Source organism: Hyla sarda, chromosome 5 (assembly GCF_029499605.1).
Source record: "Hyla sarda isolate aHylSar1 chromosome 5, aHylSar1.hap1, whole genome shotgun sequence".
Taxonomy (NCBI): domain Eukaryota; kingdom Metazoa; phylum Chordata; class Amphibia; order Anura; family Hylidae; genus Hyla; species Hyla sarda.
The window spans coordinates 353,897,808-353,918,652 of record NC_079193.1 but is presented as its reverse complement, the minus strand read 5'-3'; the positions used below and the strand labels follow the sequence as shown (position 1 = coordinate 353,918,652).

At 42.0% G+C, this 20,845-nt stretch overlaps 1 protein-coding gene across 1 annotated transcript in view; it reads right to left on the bottom strand.

Annotated features, from left to right (window-relative positions):
• Positions 1-20,845, bottom strand: part of COLEC10 (collectin subfamily member 10) — a 205,677-nt gene that overhangs the window by 135,888 nt on the left and 48,944 nt on the right. The gene's annotated exons all lie outside the window — the stretch shown is intronic.

Sequence of the window (20,845 nt, the reverse complement as noted above, 5' to 3'; positions counted from 1 at the left end):
CTCAAATGCGCATGGCGCTCTCTCACTTCGGAGCCCTGTCGTATTTCAAGGAAACAGTTTAGGGCCACATATGGGGTATTTCTGTACTCAGGAGAAATTGCACTACAAATTTTGTGGGGCTTTTTCTCCTTTTACCCCTAATGAAAAGGAAAAGTTGGGGGCTACACCAGCTTGTTAGAGTAAAAACATAAAACATTGTAAACTGACACGCTGGTGTTGCCCCATACTTTTCATTTTCACAAGCGTTAAAAGGAAAAAATTTGTAACACAATTTCTCCTGAGTACAGAAATACCCCGTATGTGGGCGTAAAATGCTCTGCGGGCGCACAACAGGGCTCAGGAGTGAGAGCGCACTATGTACATTTGAAGCCTAAATTGGTGATTTGCACTGGGGTGGCTGATTTTACAGCGGTTCTGACATAAACGCAAAAAAAGAAATACCCACATGTGACTCCATTTTGGAAACTTCACCCCTCACGCAACGTAACAAGGGGTATAGTGCGCCTTAACACTTCACAGGTGTTTAATGAAAATTCTTCAAAGTTGGATGGAAAAATGCAAAAAAAAAATTTCACTAAAATGCTGGTGTTACTCTAAATTTTTCATTTTCACAAGGGAAAATAGGAAAAAAGTCCCCCAAAATTTGTAACCCCATTTCTTCTGAGTAAGAACATATCCCATATGTGGATGTCAAGTGCTCTGCTGGCGCACTACAATGCTCAGAAGAGAAGGAGCGCCATTGGGCTTTTGAAGAGAAAATTTGTCCGGAATTGAAGGCCACATGTGTTTACAAAGCCCCCATAGTGCCAGAACAATGGACCCCTCCCACATGTGACCCCATTTTGGAAACTACACCCCTCACATAATGTAATAAGGGGTGCAGTGAGTATTTTCACCCCACAGATGTCTGACAGATTTTTGGAACAGTGGTCCGTGAAAAGGAATTTTTTTTTTTCATTTGCACAGGCCACTGTTCCAAAGATCTGTCAAACACCAGTGGGGTGTAAATACTCCCTGCACCCCTTATTAAATTCTGTGAGGGGTGTAGTTTCCAAAATAGGGTCACATGTGGGGGGGTCCACTGTTCTAGCACCACGGGGGGCTTTGTAAACGCACATGGCCTCGGACTTCCATTCCAAAAAATGTTTTTCCCCAAAAGCTCAATGGCGCTCCTCCTCTTCTAAGCTTTGAAGTGCGCCAGAAGAGCACTTGACGTCCACACATGGGGTATTTCCATACTCATAAGAGATGGGGTTACAAATTTTGGGGGGGCATTTTGTCCTATTAGCCCTTGTAAAAATTTTAAATTTGAGGGAAAACTAGCATTTTGTGAAAAAAAAATCATTTACACATCCAACTTTAACGAAAAGCCGTCAAACACCTGTGGGGTGTTAAGGCTCACTGGACCCCTTGTTACGTGCCTTGAGGGGTGTAGTTTCCAAAATAGTATGCCATGTGGATTTTTTTTTGCTGTCCTAGCACCATAGTGGCTTCCTAAATGGGACATGCCCCCCAAAAACCATTTCAGGAAAAATTGCTTTGCAAAAGCCAAATGTGACTCCTTCTCTTCTGAGCATTGTAGTGCGCCCGCAGTGCACTTGACGTCCACATATGGGATGTTTCCATACTCAGAAGAGATGGGGTTACAAATTTTGGGGGGCATTTTCTCCTATTACCCCTTGCAAAAATTGTAAATTTGGGGGAAAACTAACATTTTAGTGAAAAAAAAAATAAAAAATAATTTACACATCCAACTTTAACGAAAAGTCGTCAAACACCTGTGGGGTGTTAAGGCTCACTGTACCCCTTGTTACGTTCCTTGAGGGGTGTAGTTTCCAAAATAGTATGCAATGTGGCCTAAATGCGACATGCCCCCCAAAAACCATTTCAGAAAAACTCACTCCAAAATCCCACTGTCGCTCCTTCCCTTCTGAGCCCTCTAATGCACCCGCCGAACACTTGACATACACATATGAGGTATTTCCTTACTCGAGAGAAATTGGGTTACACATTTTAGGAAGATTTCTCTCCTTTTACCCCTTGTAAAAATTCAAAAACTGGGTCTACAAGAACATGGGAGCGTAAAAAATTAAGATTTTGAATTTTCTCCTTCAATTTGCTGCTATTCCTGTGAAACACCCAAAGGTTTAACAAACCTTTTGAATGTCATTTTGAATACTTTGAAGGGTGCAGTTTTTATAATGGGGTCATTTATGGGGTATTTCTAATAAGAATGCCCTTCAAATCCACTTCAAAACAGAAATGGTCCCGATTTTGAAAATTTTGTGAAAAATTGGAAAATTGCTGCTATACTTTGAAGCCCTCTGATGTCTTCCAAAAGTAAAAACATGTCAACTTTATGATGTAATCATAAAGTAGACATGTTTTATATGTGAATCAATATATAATGTATTTGGAATATTCATTTTCCTTATTAGCCGAGAGCTTCAAAGTTTAAAAAATGCAACATTTTCAATTTTTTCATCACATTTTGGAATATTTCACCTAGAAATGTTGCAAGTATCGACAAAATTTTACCACCAACAAAAAGTCGAATATGTCACGAAAAAACAGTTTCGGAATCAGAATGAAAGGTAAAAGCATCCCAGAGTTATTAATGTTTAAAGTGAAAGTGGTCAGATGTTCAAAAAACGCTCTGGTCCTACAGTGTAAATTGGCCTGGTCCTTAAGGGGTTAACCTTAAAGGGGTACTCCGGTAAAATCCTTTTTTTTTTTTTTAAATCAACTGATGTTAGAAAGTTAAACAGATTTGTAAATTACTTTTATTTTAAAATCTTAACCCTTCCAGTACTTATCAGCTGCAGTATAATATAGAGAAAGTTCTTTTATTTTTGAATTTCTTTTCTGTCTGACCACAGTGCTCTCTGCTGACACCTCTGTCGGTCTCAGGAACTGTCCAGAGTAGGAGCAAATCCCCATAGCAAACCTCTCCTGCTCTGGACAGTTCCTAAAATAGACAGAGGTGTCAGCAGAGAGCACTGTGGTTAGACAGAAAGGAAATTCAGAAAGAAAATAACTTTCTCTGTAGCATACAGCAGCTGATAAGTACTGGAAGGATTAAGATTTTTAAATAGAAGTCATTTAATAATCTGTATAAAAACTCTGGAACCAGTTGATAAAAAAAAAAAAATGTTTTTCATCGGAGTACCCCTTTAACAAATAATTGCCAGATGGCAGGGACTGGGAGGATAAAGTAGAAAAAAAATCGCTCATACTCACCCCTCCGCTGGACGCGCCGCAGTGGTGTCACCATTCACTGAGTGCCGGACAAAGCCACCTTTTACAATAGGTGGCCTCGGACTTCCATTCCCAAAAAATTTTTTCCCCAAAAGCTCAATGGCGCTCCTCCTCTTCTAAGCTTTGTAGTGCGCCAGAAGAGCACTTGACGTCCACACATGGGGTATTTCCATACTCAGAAGAGATGGGGTTACAAATTTTGGGGGGGGGGGGGGGCATTTTGTCCTATTAGCCCTTGTAAAAATTTTAAATTTGAGGGAAAACTAGCATTTTGTGAAAAAAAAAATCATTTACACATCCAACTTTAACGAAAAGCCGTCAAACACCTGTGGGGTGTTAAGGCTCACTGGACCCCTTGTTACGTGCCTTGAGGGGTGAAGTTTCCAAAATAGTATGCCATGTGGATTTTTTTTTGCTGTCCTAGCACCATAGTGGCTTCCTAAATGAGACATGCCCCCCAAAAACCATTTCAGGAAAAATTGCTTTGCAAAAGCCAAATGTGACTCCTTCTCTTCTGAGCATTGTAGTGCGCCCGCAGTGCACTTGACGTCCACATATGGGATGTTTCCATACTCAGAAGAGATGGGGTTACAAATTTTGGGGGGCATTTTCTCCTATTACCCCTTGCAAAAATTGCAAATTTGGGGGAAAACTAACATTTTAGTGAAAAAAAAAAAGAAAAAATAATTTACACATCCAACTTTAACGAAAAGTCGTCAAACACCTGTGGGGTGTTAAGGCTCACTGTACCCCTTGTTACGTTCCTTGAGGGGTGTAGTTTCCAAAATAGTATGCAATGTGGCCTAAATGCGACATGCCCCCCAAAAACCATTTCAGAAAAACTCACTCTCCAAAATCCCACTGTCGCTCCTTCCCTTCTGAGCCCTCTAATGCACCCGCCGAACACTTGACATACACATATGAGGTATTTCCTTACTCGAGAGAAATTGGGTTACACATTTTAGGAAGATTTCTCTCCTTTTACCCCTTGTAAAAATTCAAAAACTGGGTCTACAAGAACATGGGAGCGTAAAAAATTAAGATTTTGAATTTTCTCCTTCAATTTGCTGCTATTCCTGTGAAACACCCAAAGGTTTAACAAACCTTTTGAATGTCATTTTGAATACTTTGAAGGGTGCAGTTTTTATAATGGGGTCATTTATGGGGTATTTCTAATAAGAATGCCCTTCAAATCCACTTCAAAACAGAAATGGTCCCGATTTTGAAAATTTTGTGAAAAATTGGAAAATTGCTGCTATACTTTGAAGCCCTCTGATGTCTTCCAAAAGTAAAAACATGTCAACTTTATGATGTAATCATAAAGTAGACATGTTTTATATGTGAATCAATATATAATGTATTTGGAATATTCATTTTCCTTATTAGCCGAGAGCTTCAAAGTTTAAAAAATGCAACATTTTCAATTTTTTCATCACATTTTGGAATATTTCACCTAGAAATGTTGCAAGTATCGACAAAATTTTACCACCAACAAAAAGTCGAATATGTCACGAAAAAACAGTCTCGGAATCAGAATGAAAGGTAAAAGCATCCCAGAGTTATTAATGTTTAAAGTGAAAGTGGTCAGATGTTCAAAAAACGCTCTGGTCCTACAGTGTAAATTGGCCTGGTCCTTAAGGGGTTAACCTTAAAGGGGTACTCCGGTAAAATCCTTTTTTTTTTTTTTAAATCAACTGATGTTAGAAAGTTAAACAGATTTGTAAATTACTTTTATTTTAAAATCTTAACCCTTCCAGTACTTATCAGCTGCAGTATAATATAGAGAAAGTTCTTTTATTTTTGAATTTCTTTTCTGTCTGACCACAGTGCTCTCTGCTGACACCTCTGTCGGTCTCAGGAACTGTCCAGAGTAGGAGCAAATCCCCATAGCAAACCTCTCCTGCTCTGGACAGTTCCTAAAATAGACAGAGGTGTCAGCAGAGAGCACTGTGGTTAGACAGAAAGGAAATTCAGAAAGAAAATAACTTTCTCTGTAGCATACAGCAGCTGATAAGTACTGGAAGGATTAAGATTTTTAAATAGAAGTCATTTAATAATCTGTATAAAAACTCTGGAACCAGTTGATAAAAAAAAAAAAAAATGTTTTTCATCGGAGTACCCCTTTAACAAATAATTGCCAGATGGCAGGGACTGGGAGGATAAAGTAGAAAAAAAATCGCTCATACTCACCCCTCCGCTGGACACGCCGCAGTGGTGTCACCATTCACTGAGTGCCGGACAAAGCCACCTTTTACAATAGGTGGCCTCGGACTTCCATTCCCAAAAAATTTTTTCCCCAAAAGCTCAATGGCGCTCCTCCTCTTCTAAGCTTTGTAGTGCGCCAGAAGAGCACTTGACGTCCACACATGGGGTATTTCCATACTCAGAAGAGATGGGGTTACAAATTTGGGGGGGGGGGGGGCATTTTGTCCTATTAGCCCTTGTAAAAATTTTAAATTTGAGGGAAAACTAGCATTTTGTGAAAAAAAAAATCATTTACACATCCAACTTTAACGAAAAGCCGTCAAACACCTGTGGGGTGTTAAGGCTCACTGGACCCCTTGTTACGTGCCTTGAGGGGTGAAGTTTCCAAAATAGTATGCCATGTGGATTTTTTTTTGCTGTCCTAGCACCATAGTGGCTTCCTAAATGGGACATGCCCCCCAAAAACCATTTCAGGAAAAATTGCTTTGCAAAAGCCAAATGTGACTCCTTCTCTTCTGAGCATTGTAGTGCGCCCGCAGTGCACTTGACGTCCACATATGGGATGTTTCCATACTCAGAAGAGATGGGGTTACAAATTTTGGGGGGCATTTTCTCCTATTACCCCTTGCAAAAATTGCAAATTTGGGGGAAAACTAACATTTTAGTGAAAAAAAAGAAAAAATTATTTACACATCCAACTTTAACGAAAAGTCGTCAAACACCTGTGGGGTGTTAAGGCTCACTGTACCCCTTGTTACGTTCCTTGAGGGGTGTAGTTTCCAAAATAGTATGCAATGTGGCCTAAATGCGACATGCCCCCCAAAAACCATTTCAGAAAAACTCACTCTCCAAAATCCCACTGTCGCTCCTTCCCTTCTGAGCCCTCTAATGCACCCGCCGAACACTTGACATACACATATGAGGTATTTCCTTACTCGAGAGAAATTGGGTTACACATTTTAGGAAGATTTCTCTCCTTTTACCCCTTGTAAAAATTCAAAAACTGGGTCTACAAGAACATGGGAGCGTAAAAAATTAAGATTTTGAATTTTCTCCTTCAATTTGCTGCTATTCCTGTGAAACACCCAAAGGTTTAACAAACCTTTTGAATGTCATTTTGAATACTTTGAAGGGTGCAGTTTTTATAATGGGGTCATTTATGGGGTATTTCTTATAAGAATGCCCTTCAAATCCACTTCAAAACAGAAATGGTCCCGATTTTGAAAATTTTGTGAAGAATTGGAAAATCGCTGCTATACTTTGAAGCCCTCTGATGTCTTCCAAAAGTAAAAACATGTCAACTTTATGATGTAATCATAAAGTAGACATGTTTTATATGTGAATCAATATATAATGTATTTGGAATATTCATTTTCCTTATTAGCCGAGAGCTTCAAAGTTTAAAAAATGCAACATTTTAAATTTTTTCCTCACATTTTGGAATATTTCACCTAGAAATGTTGCAAGTATCGACAAAATTTTACCACCAACAAAAAGTAGAATATGTCACGAAAAAACAGTCTCGGAATCAGAATGAAAGGTAAAAGCATCCCAGAGTTATTAATGTTTAAAGTGAAAGTGGTCAGATGTTCAAAAAACGCTCTGGTCCTACAGTGTAAATTGGCCTGGTCCTTAAGGGGTTAACCTTAACCTCTTAAGGACCAATGACGTTGTGGAACGTCATGGCACCCTGGGCTTTAAGGACCAATGACGTTCCACAACGTCATGGCATTTTCCGGTCTCTGCCGCTCGCCGGGCAGAGATCGGAACCGGATGCCTGCTGAAATCCTTCAGCAGGCATCCAGGGCAAACGCCGAGGGGGGCCATGTAGGCCCCCCATGTCGGCGATCGCCGCAAATCGCAAGGGAAATCGCCCTTGCGATCTGCGGCGATACCGGGCTGATCGGGTCTCTGGGACCCGACCGCCCGGTAATTTCGCATGATCCCGGCTGTCACACACAGCCAGGACCATGCTGGAGCCTAGGAGCGAGGTGGCAAGCCTGCCACCTCCTCCGATCCCCTGCGATCTGTCGGTTAGTTAACCGACCAATCGCAGGAGGGGGGGCGGTTACTTCCTCCCGTCCTGCCCGGCCCCTTGAAGTCCGGAGAGGACGGGAGGAAGACCGGAGGACGCGGCGGGGGACGGGGGAGTGCTGGGGACCGGCCCCGGTACTTACCTCGTCCCTGAAGACCCGGATCCAGACGATGAAGATGGCGGCGGCGGAGACAGGTGAGTAGATCTTCAGCCGCGGTCGGGCCCTTTACAGCAATGCACGTCGCCGTAAAGCGACATGCATTGCTGTAAAGGGACCCTGTAAACTACAACTCCCAGCATGCCCAGACAGCCCTTGGCGTCTGGGCATGCTGGGAGTTGCAGTTTTGCGACATCTGGAGGTCCACAGTTTGGAGACCACTGTGCCCTTCCAGATGTTGCAAAACTACACATCCTCAGCATGCCCTTACTGTCCAGGCATGCTGGGAGTTGTAGTGCTGTAACATCTGGCCCTTCAGATGTTGCAGAACTACAACTCCCAGCATGCCTGGACAGTTTTGGCATACTGCGAGTTGTAGTTTTGCAACATCTGGAAGGGCACAGATTGGGAACCACTGTATTAGTGGTCTGCAAACTGTAGTCCTCCAGATGTTGCAAAACTACAACTCCAAGCATGCTGGGAGTTGTAGTTCGGCAACATCTAGCTCTAAAGATGTTGCCGAACTACTACTCCCAGCATGCCTGAGAATGCTGGGAGTTGTGGTTTTGCAACAACAGGAGGCACACTGGTTGGGAAACATTGTCTGTTTCCTAACTCAGTGTTTCCCAACCCGTGTGCCTCCAGCTGTTGCAAAACTATAACTACCAGCATGCACTGATGGACTGTGCATGCTGGGAGTTGTAGTTTTGCAACAGCTGGAGGTCCCCCACCCCCCCCCCCCCCCCCACTGTGAATGTACAGGGTACATTCACATGGGCAGGGGGCTTACAGTGAGTATCAGGCTGCAAGTTTGCGATGCAGCAAATTTTGCGCGGCAGCTCAAACTCGCTGTAATCCCCCGCCCATGTGACTGTACCCTAAAAACACTACACTACCACAAAATAAAATAAAAAGTAAAAAACACTACATATACACATACCCCTACACAGCCCCCCTCCCCTCCCCAATAAAAATGAAAAACGTCTGGTACGCCACTGTTTCCAAAATGGAGCCTCCAGCTGTTGCAAAACAACAACTCCCAGTATTGCCGGACAGCCGTTGACTGTCCAGGCATGCTGGGAGTTTTGCAACAGCTGGAGGCACCCTGTTTGGGAATCACTGGCGTAGAATACCCCAATGTCCACCCCTATGCAAGTCCCTAATTTAGGCCTCAAATGCGCATGGCGCTCTCACTTTGGAGCCCTGTCGTATTTCAAGGCAACAGTTTAGGGTCACATATGGGGTATCGCCCTACTCGGGAGAAATTTCTTAACAAATTTTGGGGGGCTTTTTCTCCTTTCACCCCTCATGAAAAGGTGAAGTTGGGGTCTACACCAGCATGTTAGTGTAAAAAAAAAAATTTTTTACACCAACATGCTGGTGTTGCCCCATACTTTTCATTTTGACAAGAGGTAAAAGGGAAAAACACCCCCCAAAATTTGTAATGCAATTTCTCCCGACTACGGAGATACCCCATATGTGGGCGCAAAGTGCTCTTGGGGCGCACAACAAGGCCCAGAAGGGAGAGTGCACCATGTACATTTGAGGCGATTTGCACAGGGCTGGCTGATTGTTACAGCGGTTTTGACAAACGCAAAAAAAAAAAACCTCACATGTGACCCCATTTCGGAAACTACACCCCTCACGGAATGTAATGAGGGGTGCAGTGAGAATTTACACCCCACTGGTGTCTGACAGATCTTTGGAACAGTGGGCTGCGCAAATTAAAAATTTTGTACAGCCCACTGTTCCAAAGATCTGACAGACACCAGTGGGGGGTAAATGCTCACTGTACCCCTTGTTACGTTCCTCAAGGGGTTTAGTTTCCAAAATGGTATGCCATGTGGGGGTTATTTTGCTGTCCTGGCACCATAGGGGCTTCCTAAATGCGACATGCCCCCCGAGCAAAATTTGCTCTCAAAAAGCCAAATATGACTCCCTCTCTTATGAGCATTGTAGTTCGCCCGTAGTGCACTTCAGGTCAATTTATGGGGTACCTTCATACTCAGAAGAGATGGGGTTACAAATTTTGGGGGGTATTTTCTGCTATTAACCCTTGCAAAAATGTGAAATTTGGGGGGGAAACACACATTTTAGTGAAATTTTTTTTTTTTTTTTTTTACGTATGCAAAAGGCGTGAAACCCCTGTGGGGTATTAAGGCTCACTTTATTTCTTGTTACGTTCCTCAAGGGGTCTAGTTTCCAAAATGGTATGCCATGTGGGTATTTTTTGCTGTCCTGGCACCATAGGGGCTTCCTAAATGCGACATGCCCCCGAGCAAAATTTGCTCTCAAAAAGCCAAATATGACTCCTTCTCTTCTGAGCATTGTAGTTCGTCCGTAGTACACTTCAGGTCAACTTATGGGGTACCCCCATACTCAGAAGAGATGGGGTTACAAATTTTGGGGGGTATTTTCTGCTATTAACCCTTGCATACATGTGAAATTTGGGTGGAAACACACATTTTAGTGACATTTTTAAAACATTTTTTTACATATGCAAAAGTCGTGAAACACCTGTGGGGTATTAAGGCTCACTTTATTCCTTGTTACGTTCCTCAAGGGGTCTAGTTTCCAAAATGGTATGCCATGTGGGTATTTGTTCCTGTTCTGGCACCATAGGGGCTTCCTAAATGCAACATGCCCCCCAAAAACCATTTCAGAAAAACGTACTCTCCAAAATCCCCTCGTCGCTCCTTCGCTTCTGAGCCCTCTACTGTGCCCGCCGAACACTTTACATAGACATATGAGGTATGTGCTTACTCGAGAGAAATTGGGCTACAAATATAAGTATACATTTTCTCCTTTTACCCCTTGTAAAAATTCAAAAATTGGGTCTACAAGAACATGCAAGTGTAAAAAATGAAGATTGTGAATTTTCTCCTTCACTTTGCTGCTATTCCTGTGAAACACCTAAAGGGTTAAAACGCTGACTGAATGTCATTTTGAATACTTTGGGGGGTGCAGTTTTTATAATTGGGTCATTTATGGGGTATTTCTAATATGAAGACCCTTCAAATCCACTTCAAACCTGAACTGGTCCCTGAAAAATTGTGATTTTGGAAATTTTGTGAAAAATTGGAAAATTGCTGCTGAACTTTGAAGCCCTCTGGTGTCTTCCAAAAGTAAAAAATCGTAAATTTTATGATGCAAACATAAAGTGGACATATTGTATATGTGAATAAAAAAAATAATTATTTGGAATATCCATTTTCCTTACAAGCAGAGAGCTTCAAAGTTAGAAAAATGCAAAATTTTCAATTTTTTCATCAAATTTTGGAATTTTTCACTAAGAAACGATGCAAGTATCGACAAAATTTTACCAATAACATAAAGTAGAATATGTCACGAAAAAACAATCTTGGAATCAGAATGATAGGTAAAAGCGTCTTAGAGTTATTAATGCTTAAATTGACAGTGGTCAGATGTTCAAAAAACGCTCTGGTCCTAAGGTGTAAAATGGCCTGGTCCTTAAGGGGTTAAAGGGGTACTCCGGTAAAATCCTTTTTTTTTTTTTTTTAAATCAACTGATGTTAGAAAGTTAAACAGATTTGTAAATTACTTTTATTTTAAAATCTTAACCCTTCCAGTACTTATCAGCTGCAGTATAATATAGAGAAAGTTCTTTTCTTTTTGAATTTCTTTTCTGTCTGACCACAGTGCTCTCTGCTGACACCTCTGTCGGTCTCAGGAACTGTCCAGAGTAGGAGCAAATCCCCATAGCAAACCTCTCCTGCTCTGGACAGTTCCTAAAATAGACAGGTGTCAGCAGAGAGCACTGTGGTTAGACAGAAAGGAAATTCAGAAAGAAAATAACTTTCTCTGTAGCATACAGCAGCTGATAAGTACTGGAAGGATTAAGATTTTTAAATAGAAGTCATTTAATAATCTGTATTAAAAACTCTGGAACCAGTTGATGAAAAAAAAATATGTTTTTCATCGGAGTACCCCTTTAACAAATAATTGCCAGATGGCAGGGACTGGGAGGGTAAAGTAGAAAAAAAATCGCTCATACTCACCCCTCCGCTGGACGCGCCGCAGTGGTGTCACCATTCACTGAGTGCCGGACAAAGCCACCTTTTACAATAGGTGACCAGGACAATTTCCTTACTCCCAGCCCCCCCCCCCCCCATAGGTCTCAGGGTATGCTTACAATACTCTCCTCCAAAAAGGGCAATGAATAATACCTAAATTGCTTTTTCCTACAGTATGTCCATGTGGTTGCTGTATAGCAAGTATCTGTTATGGCTGTGGTAGGTGGATCCACTGACCTGTGAGGATGATGGCATGGGCTGTACCAGGGAGCGGAGTATAAGGTGCCATTGGTTTTCACCAGAGCCCGCGACAAAGCGGGATGGACTTGCTGCGGTAGGAGGCACCCAGGTCGCTATCCCTGGCACGACTCGTCCACACAGGCTGCCGAGATATAAAGTGGCACAGGAAGGTAGAGGCACAGACGTAGTCAGGACTGGCAGGAGGTCAGGGCTGGTGGAAAAGAAGCAAGGTCAGATCACGTAGCAAGAAGGTCAGAAGGCAGGCGGAACATGAGCAAGGTCAGAGTACGTAGCAGGGGATCAGCTACACGGCAAAGCAAGACACAGGTAAACGTTTTCTCTTAGGCAAACTAGGCACAAAGACCCGGCAAGGATTATAGGAAGTGTGGGGTTAAATAGGCTCAAATGGAACTAGCACCAATCAATGGTGCGCTGGCCCTTTAAATTTTACAGGAGACAGAAGAGGCAGGAGGTGAGGGGAGACCAGCGGTCGCATGCGCTTGTGGTCAGCAAGTCTGACCGCAGTCCTGTCTCTGACAGTATATAAGCTGATGTTGACAGAGAGTAAAGCATCACAGGCAGGTGTCCTTGTAATCATTATAAGAAAATAGAATATAAAATCAGGATATAGGAACAGATACAGAAAACAACATGTGTATCAGGATTTGTTTTTATTGACAGTCCCAATATAATATTGTTGCTTAGGTAGTGAGGGTTATGCACATAATTATTGCTGATAATTTGATGCAGCACAAACTTTTATTTGAATTACACACACATACATATATATTTATTTATTTAATATGCTCTCTTGCCACTATATTAGGTACAGCTAAACAGCCAATCACGTGTCAGCAACTCGATGCATTTAGACATACAGACAAGGTCACTATCAAATTCCCATTCAGGCTTGCACCTTCCTGGGACTAAATTCCCGAAACCCAGGAACCCTAACAAAATTGAATACAATTTTACTTTTATTTCTCTATTAAAATTGGTGAGAAATCAAAAATAGTGAATTAAAACCACAGATATTGGGTCAGTTTGGGGATGTTATAAATCATTCCCCTTTCACATTTCCAGTTAGTTGGATATATGTTCCCCTTCACATTTGTCCCCTTTATTATTGTGGGGTAAGTCCCTATTATTCCAACTCTGGTAATTATTTTGAATATTCTGTCCCAATTCTGCTGTTAAAATTGTACACACAACACCCCCCGACGTTTTGCCGGCCGTAACCGGCTTTATCAAGGGTCGGGGTGCTAATGGACAGACAAGGTCAAGACAATTTGTTGAAGAACAAACTGAACATCAGAATAGGGTAAGAAATTAGATTTAAGTGACTTTGAACTTGACATGGTTGTTGGTGCCAGGTAGGCTGGTCTAAGTATTTTGGAAACTGATAATCTACTGGGATTTTCATACACAACCATCTCTAGGGAGAATGGTCAGAGAAAGACAAAATATCCAGTGAGCGGCAGTTGTGGGGACAGAAAGGCCTAACGTTAGAGATTAGAGGAGAGTGGGCAGACTGGTCCGAGATAACTCAATTAAGCACTGGTTACAACTAAGGTCTGTAGAATACCATCTCTGACTACATAAAACATCCAATCTTGAAGCAGATGGGCTACAGCAGCAAAATACCACACCAGGCACCACTCCGGTCAGCTAAGAGCAGGAAACTGAGGCTACAATTCACACAGGCCACCAAAAGACTAGAAGAATGTTGTCTGGACTGATGACTCTCCATTCCAGCGTTGACATTAAAGGGGTACTCCGGTGAAAACCTTTTTTCTTTTAAATCAACTGGTGGCAGAAAGTTAAACATATTTGTAAATGACTTCTATTAAAAAATCTTAATCCTTCCTGTACTTATTAGCTGCTGAATACTACAGAGGAAATTCTTTTCTTTTTGGAATGCTCTCTCATGACATCACGAGCACAGTTCTCTCTGCTGATGTTATTATAATAATATTAACACTTTATTTATTCTTGTCCTTAGTGGGATTTGAACCCAAGTCCCCAGCACTGCAAGGCAGCAGTGCTAACTGCTGATCCACAATGCTGCCCTTACCTTACATCTGCTTTGCATCTGCTTTGCATGGTTGCTAAAATGGACAGAGATGTCAGCAGAGAGCACTGTGCTCGTGATGTCATCAGTGTTCCAAAAGGAAAGGAATTTCCTCTGTAGCATTCAGCAGCTAATAAGTACTGGAAGGATTAAGATTTTTTTAATAGAAGTGATTTACAAATATGTTTAACTTTCTGCCACCAGTTGATTTAAAAGAAAAAAGGTTATTACCGGAGTACCCCTTTAAGATGGTAGAGTCAGAATTTATTGCAAACAACATGAAAGCATGGATGCATCCTGCCTTCAATCAGCGGTTCAGGCTGGTGGTGTCTGCCACAAAGAATAAAGACAATTATAAAAGCAAAAGAGTGTCCAACCCGGTAATAGTAAGGTGTGCCAAATAAAATGTCCAGAGAGTGTATATAGAAAGTAAGTCATAGCCCCTCCCCTATTGATAAAAAGTACCAGAAGTAAAGACATTGGGGGGGGGGGTATTTATCAATTTTGCCTGTTGACCGTTTCTTTTTACCCTTCTTTTTTTTCACTTTGGTTTTCGTGGACATGCACCAAATTTATCATTTGGTGCAAGTTGTTAGTAATTTTGGCTCAAATGTTGAAATCAGCTGTTCACAGCGCCTTTTACACAGAACTTACCCCCCACAGAGGACGCGTATTTTACCCTGTAGAGCGGCCATTTTGGAGTCCCTCCTGCAGTATATCAGCAAGCGACATGAGTTATTATCTTTTGTGGGGTTTATAGTCACCATGTGAAATGGATTTTATTTTCAACTTGAGTAGTTTTTATTTTTTTTGGTTACTTTAGTGCAGTGGTCTTCAACCTGCGGACCTCCAGATGTTGCAAAACTACAATTCCCAGCATGCCCGGACAGCCGTTGGCTGTCCGGGCATGCTGGGAGTTGTAGTTTTGCAACATCTGGAGGTCCGCAGGTTGGAGACCACTGCTTTAGTGCTTTACCTTTCCTGAACCTGTGAGGCCATGTCCAATCCTGGCTCAACGGAGGGTGAAGGTCCCTCAGAGACAACTATGTCGCAGGATAGTATTGAGCAGCCCCGGAAGCGTCGCTGCTTTCACAAAAAAACATTTTTTTAAATGTATTTTGACACCTTTACATTTTCCGACATTGTTAAGTGTGTTTTCCAAGTGTAAAATTTCTTGGCGGGGATTTGCGCCCCCAAAAAAACGGGATTTGCGCCAAAATTGCGCCAAAGATCGATTGGCGCAAATGATGACTTACTGACTAAAGTTAAAATCACACACAGGACCGTGTGATTTTGAGAAAGTTCTAAAAATGACAGTGGAGAAGATGCGCCAAACTTTGGCCCAAAAAGACACTGCACCAAAGTATTGCGCCAAAGTAACGTAAAAAAAAAAAACACATAAATCCTTTGATAAATACCCCCCTGTATCTCTATATAGTGTTAGAAATGTTCCCATAGCTGTACCAGAAGCCTGGATGTAAAATGGCGAATGGTTATCAGATGAATTAAGCATACGTAGGAATCTTACACGAGCTAAAACAATTGTAAAATGTCTTGGATGATTTTGTCTTTAGAAAATTCACTCGAATAGATGAATCACATTCGATTTCAATTTCCTGGAAGTTTTGGATTTCGGTGAATCCTAAACTTTTGGGATCAGTTTTAGGCTGATTACTCAATAAAAGCAGCCACCAATTGAGTGATTAGAGAAAAGATTAGGAGTTAGGGTTAGGGAGTGAGACTTGCTTACTCTTACTTAAAGGAGAACTCCGGAATATAAAAATTGTCCCCCATACTGCCGTCAGTAAAAAAAATAAAGATGTACATACCTTCCTCCGCTCCCCCGAGGCCTCCGGTAACCAGCTCCGGTCTCCGCCGCGATCCTCTTCCTGGTTGCTGGTGGTCGGCGAGTCATAGTGCACTCAGCCAATCACCGGCCGCAGTGAAGTCCCGACTTGGCCGGCGATAGGCTGAGCGGCAGTATGAGAACACTTTAGGACACAAAATTCTTCACTACACCGGCACCTGCTGCTGGGGCCGAAAACATCACACTGCTGCTCAGCCTATCGCCGGCCGAGCCGGGACTTCACTGCGGCCGGTGATTGGCTGAGTGCATTATGAGTCTCCGACCAGCAGCAACCAGGAAGAGGATCACGGTGGAGACCGAAGCCGGTTATAGAAGGCACAGGGAGGGCGGAGAAAGGTATGTATATCTTTATTTTTTTTACTGCCGGCAGTATGGGGGACAATTTTTATATTCCGGAGTTCTCCTTTAAGGTTAAAATTTTTGATTGGTTGAGGTCTCAGTTTTGAGATCCCCTACTAATCTCTACATATAGCTGGGGTAAGCGTTATGCTCAATGTGTCAATTTTCAGACAGGCTCCATCTTCTGGAACTGGAGAGGAATTTTCACTTAAAAATTCAGCTGTGGAATTTCCATTTTTGTAAAGAATTTGCACAGAAATTATGCGCGAATTCCGTGCAAAATCTGCGTAAAAATCATGTCGGGCGGAATTTTTTACCATTGACTTCTATTGGATTCTGCTCACGGATTTCGCATTGGAATTCCACAAGCGAAATTTCCGCAGTGTGAACAGGAAAGCATAAAACACATTGCAGTCAATGGGAAGAGGAGATGTTGCTTAAAGGGGTACTCCGGTGATTAGACATCTTATCCCCTATCCAAAGGATAGGGGATAAGATGCCTGATCACGGGAGTCCCGCCGCTGGGGACCCCCGGGATCTTGCACGCGGAACCCCGTTTGTAATCAGTCCCCAGAGCGTGTTCGCTCCGGGACTGATTACCGGCGACTACAGGGTGGGTGGCGTGTGACGTCACGCCCCCGCCCCCGTGTGATGTCACGCTCCGCTCCTCAATGCAAGCCTACGGGAGGGGGGCGTGATAGCTCCCCAGCGGCGGGTCTCCCGCGATCAGGAATCTTATCCCCTATCCTTTGGATAGGGGATAAGATGTCTAAGCACCGGAGTATCCCTTTAATTTGGAGCGGAGAATTCAAGAGGGATCACTCGAGTAAATTCCTCTTGAATTACTCAGTGTGAACGCTCCGCACCAAGTCGAGTAGTGAAGTGCACTGCCCTGTGCTTCAGTCGTCTATATTTAGCAATTTGTAGGGTCTAAGCACTGAAACTCTGAAGGGTTAAAATGCTTGACAGGTCTGCATATCACGTTTTAAACGTCAAAAATTTTAAACGTTCAGGATTTGGGTGTTCAGACCCCTTCGATTATCCAACTCTATGTGCGCACTGTCTGGAGATGTTGTTTCACTGCAGGAGACAAATTAAAGGGGTACTCCGCTGCTCAGCGTTTGGAACAAACTGTTCCGAATGCTGGAGATGGTGCCAAGAGCTTGTGACGTCATAGCCCCGCCCCCTCATGAGATTACGCCCAGCTCCCTCAATGCAAGTCCATGGGAGGGGGCGTGACTGCCGTCACGCCCCCTCCCATAGACTTGCTTTGAGGGGGCGGTGCGTGACGTCATGATGGGGCAGGGCCATGACGTCACGAGCTCCTAGCGCCGGCTCCAGCATTCGGAACAGTTTGTTCCAAACGCTGAGCAGCGGAGTACCCCTTTATGTAAAAAGCCTGAGAGTGAAGCACTTAGCCACGTTCTTCTCTTGGCTCGTTCTAACAATAGGTGGGGTCTGAACACCCAGATACTGACTAGTTAAAACTTTTAGCATGTTTGTGTGACACATCAACAGTGTTTTAAAGTGACATTTTAAGGTTGGGCTCATGCATAGTATTTTGGTTAGTCTATTTAGTCAAAACCAGGAGTAGGTCCAAAACACAAATAAGGTTTCAAATCTTTCAATTACAGGTTTCTCTCCATCTGTTCCATTACTGGTTTTGGTTAAAAAAAAAATGGCATCAAAATACTGACCAAAATTCTGTGTGTGACCCAAGGGAACCCAGCTGTGACTGACAGTCAGGCTCTTCCTGTAATGGTTGGGATCTAAGAAAACTCTAATGCAGGAATTTAAGCACTTAAAGGGGTACTCCAGTGGGAAACATTTTATTATTTTTTTTTTTATATATATATATCAACTGGCGCCAGAAAGTTAAACAGATGTGTAAATGACTTCTATTTAAAAATCTTAATCCTAATCAGCTGCTGTATACTACAGAGGAAGTTGTATTTCTTTCTGGAATCCTTTTCAGTCTGACCACAGTGCTCTCTGCTGACACCTCTGTCCATGTCAGGAACTGTCCAGAGTACAAGCAAATCCCCATAGCAAACCTATCCTGCTCTGGACAGTTCCTGACATGGACAGAGGTGTCAGCACTGTGGTCAGACTGGAAAGAACTCCAAGAAGAAATACATCTTTCTGTGGAGCATACAGCAGCTGATAAGTACTGGAAGGACTAAAGGGGTACTCCAGTGGAAAACCTTTTTCTTTTTTTTTTAAATGAACTGGAGCCAGAAAGGTAAACAAATTTGTAAATTAAAAATAGGAATATGGATGCGTAGCTCTACAACATAAAATGTACGAGGTTAACTGGATACCTCTCACCCAAAAGAGGAAAAAAGGGAATTGAATCAAGGAAAATAAAATCTACCAGTCCTCAGTGCACTAACTCATCATAGAGTTATATGGTGTCAGTCTGGGAAATGCCAAGAAAAGAATTCAATACAATATACCAAAAATTATAAATTTATTAATGTACCTCAATATATAAGATATAAATGTCAGATGACAATAAAATATAATTTTAAAATATTGATGTTAATAATGTGCCAAACGTGGGGCCCCACGTTGGCACCTGAATATGCTAAACGGATACCACCATATTACTTGATAAAACCAATATGTAAATATGGTCACTATTCACACCAGGAATAGAAAAACGCACAATGGCTCAAATAAAGCCTATGGAAAAAATTGTATCCCCTATAATGGGGTGATTTGTCCTACAATACAAGGAACAACCTGTAAATGAAAATACAGCCTACAAATAGGATATAGTGTAACAACCTGTAAATAAAATACAAATAAATACAATGTGAATCCTGCAATGAAAATGTGAATAAATACAAGATAAGACGCTGATGATATCAAATAGTTGTGGTTTCCAGTAATAACCTGTAAATGAATATATCGCAGTCCTGATATAGTCTTGTGTGAATAGTGGCCACTTTCACATGTCCCGCATATAATCAAGCAGTCTTTCTTTTTTTGCCAATTGTATCCACTTAAGGATGGTAAACTGTATCAATGTTTCCGTATGCTGTACTCTCTAGGATTGCTGTATTATAGCTATGTTGGTATAAAGCGTAATAGCTGTAAATGAATTGTCGGCACTTTCGTGCCGCTCACCGCTCCTACGATCTGGTTGACTGTGTAACGCTCAAGCTGGGGTGGCGATGTGCAGCCACGTCTCCCTCAGCGAGCTGCGAGGATAGCGGTGTTCGGCCGGTCAGCGTGTGTCTCGGCGGCGTCTGACGTCAGCAGTCAGCTGATTGCAGGTGAGCTGACTGTTTTGTAATGGACGTTTAGTTTGAGCAGATGTTAAAGTCTCTTAACTTTTCCAATAATATTATTCAGCAACTGATCAGCATATGGTCAGCAATCCCAGGTGGATATAAGGCAATTCTTTCATTCCTGAGGTATCAATGGCAATAAGTCCTCATAGATATTAGCGGGTAAAAAACGCACCAGGATGGGTGCTAAATGTGAATATGGTTCAGTGGAATCTGGCTTCCAAATGCAGCACCAGACGCGTTTCGGGGTATGACAAGTTAACACCCCTTCTTCAGTGGTGTATATAGCACTAGTGAGGTTGGTAGCCTTTTTTATAGTGGCTACAAGCTGGAACTTAATTGAATCATACAGAGACTGTGAAAACCTGTAATGGATTCCTTTAGTATATCCCCATCTACAAAGTCCGAGATGGATTTATCAGTCTGAGTTCACACATAGACAATGCAAATAGTTTAAAGTAACCACTTTATTGTATAATGCACTATAGTTGGAAATATCCAATAAATGGTATTTTTCTTGACTTTCTTAAACTAAAATGGTCATAATAAAAATATAATAAAAAATGTATATAAAATATATACAATAAAAATGAAAATAGAAATAAAAAATATAATGAAATTAAGAATAAAATAAAATGGAAAGAAACAGATTGTGATCATAAGAAGGAAAATACTAAATGTAGTATTGAGTGCTAGATTAAATTCAAATCCCATTTACAGGAACCCAAAAAGTTCCATGGTCGAGTTCAAGCCTTTTGGCTCTAAACTATCAAATTCAAAAAATTTTTGGCTCTCAGCCCTGGACATCCTAACTAGAAAGCTACCTCCACGCCAATCTTGACTGATTGTTTGAATTCCTATGAATGACAGACTGGAAGGATCTCTATTGTGATACTGCGCAAAATGTTTTGACAAAGGATGTTTTGGGCAGCCCTTTTTGATATTGGCGACATGCTCGGATATTCTAACCTTGAGGGGTCTCTTAGTTCTACCTATGTACTGTTTGAGGCATCCACACTGTAATATATAAATGACTCCTTTTGTGTTACACGTTATCAAATTGGGAATTTTCCATGTGAATTGATTGGTTGTGGAACTAATTTCCTGTACTTTTTTTGAGCCTCCTAATAAAAGACAAGTGGAACAGGATCCACACCGAAAGAAGCCTTTCATGGTCAGCCATGTAGATGTTTTACCATGGCTGATCGGTTTCCTTACTGATGGAGCTACAGTTATTCCCAGATTTGGGGCCCTGGTGTATACAATCTGTGGTTTAGGCGGAAGTAGCCTGCCCAAAGTTTTGTCTCCCTGTGCTAAGTGCCAGTGTTTGGTAATTATTCGTT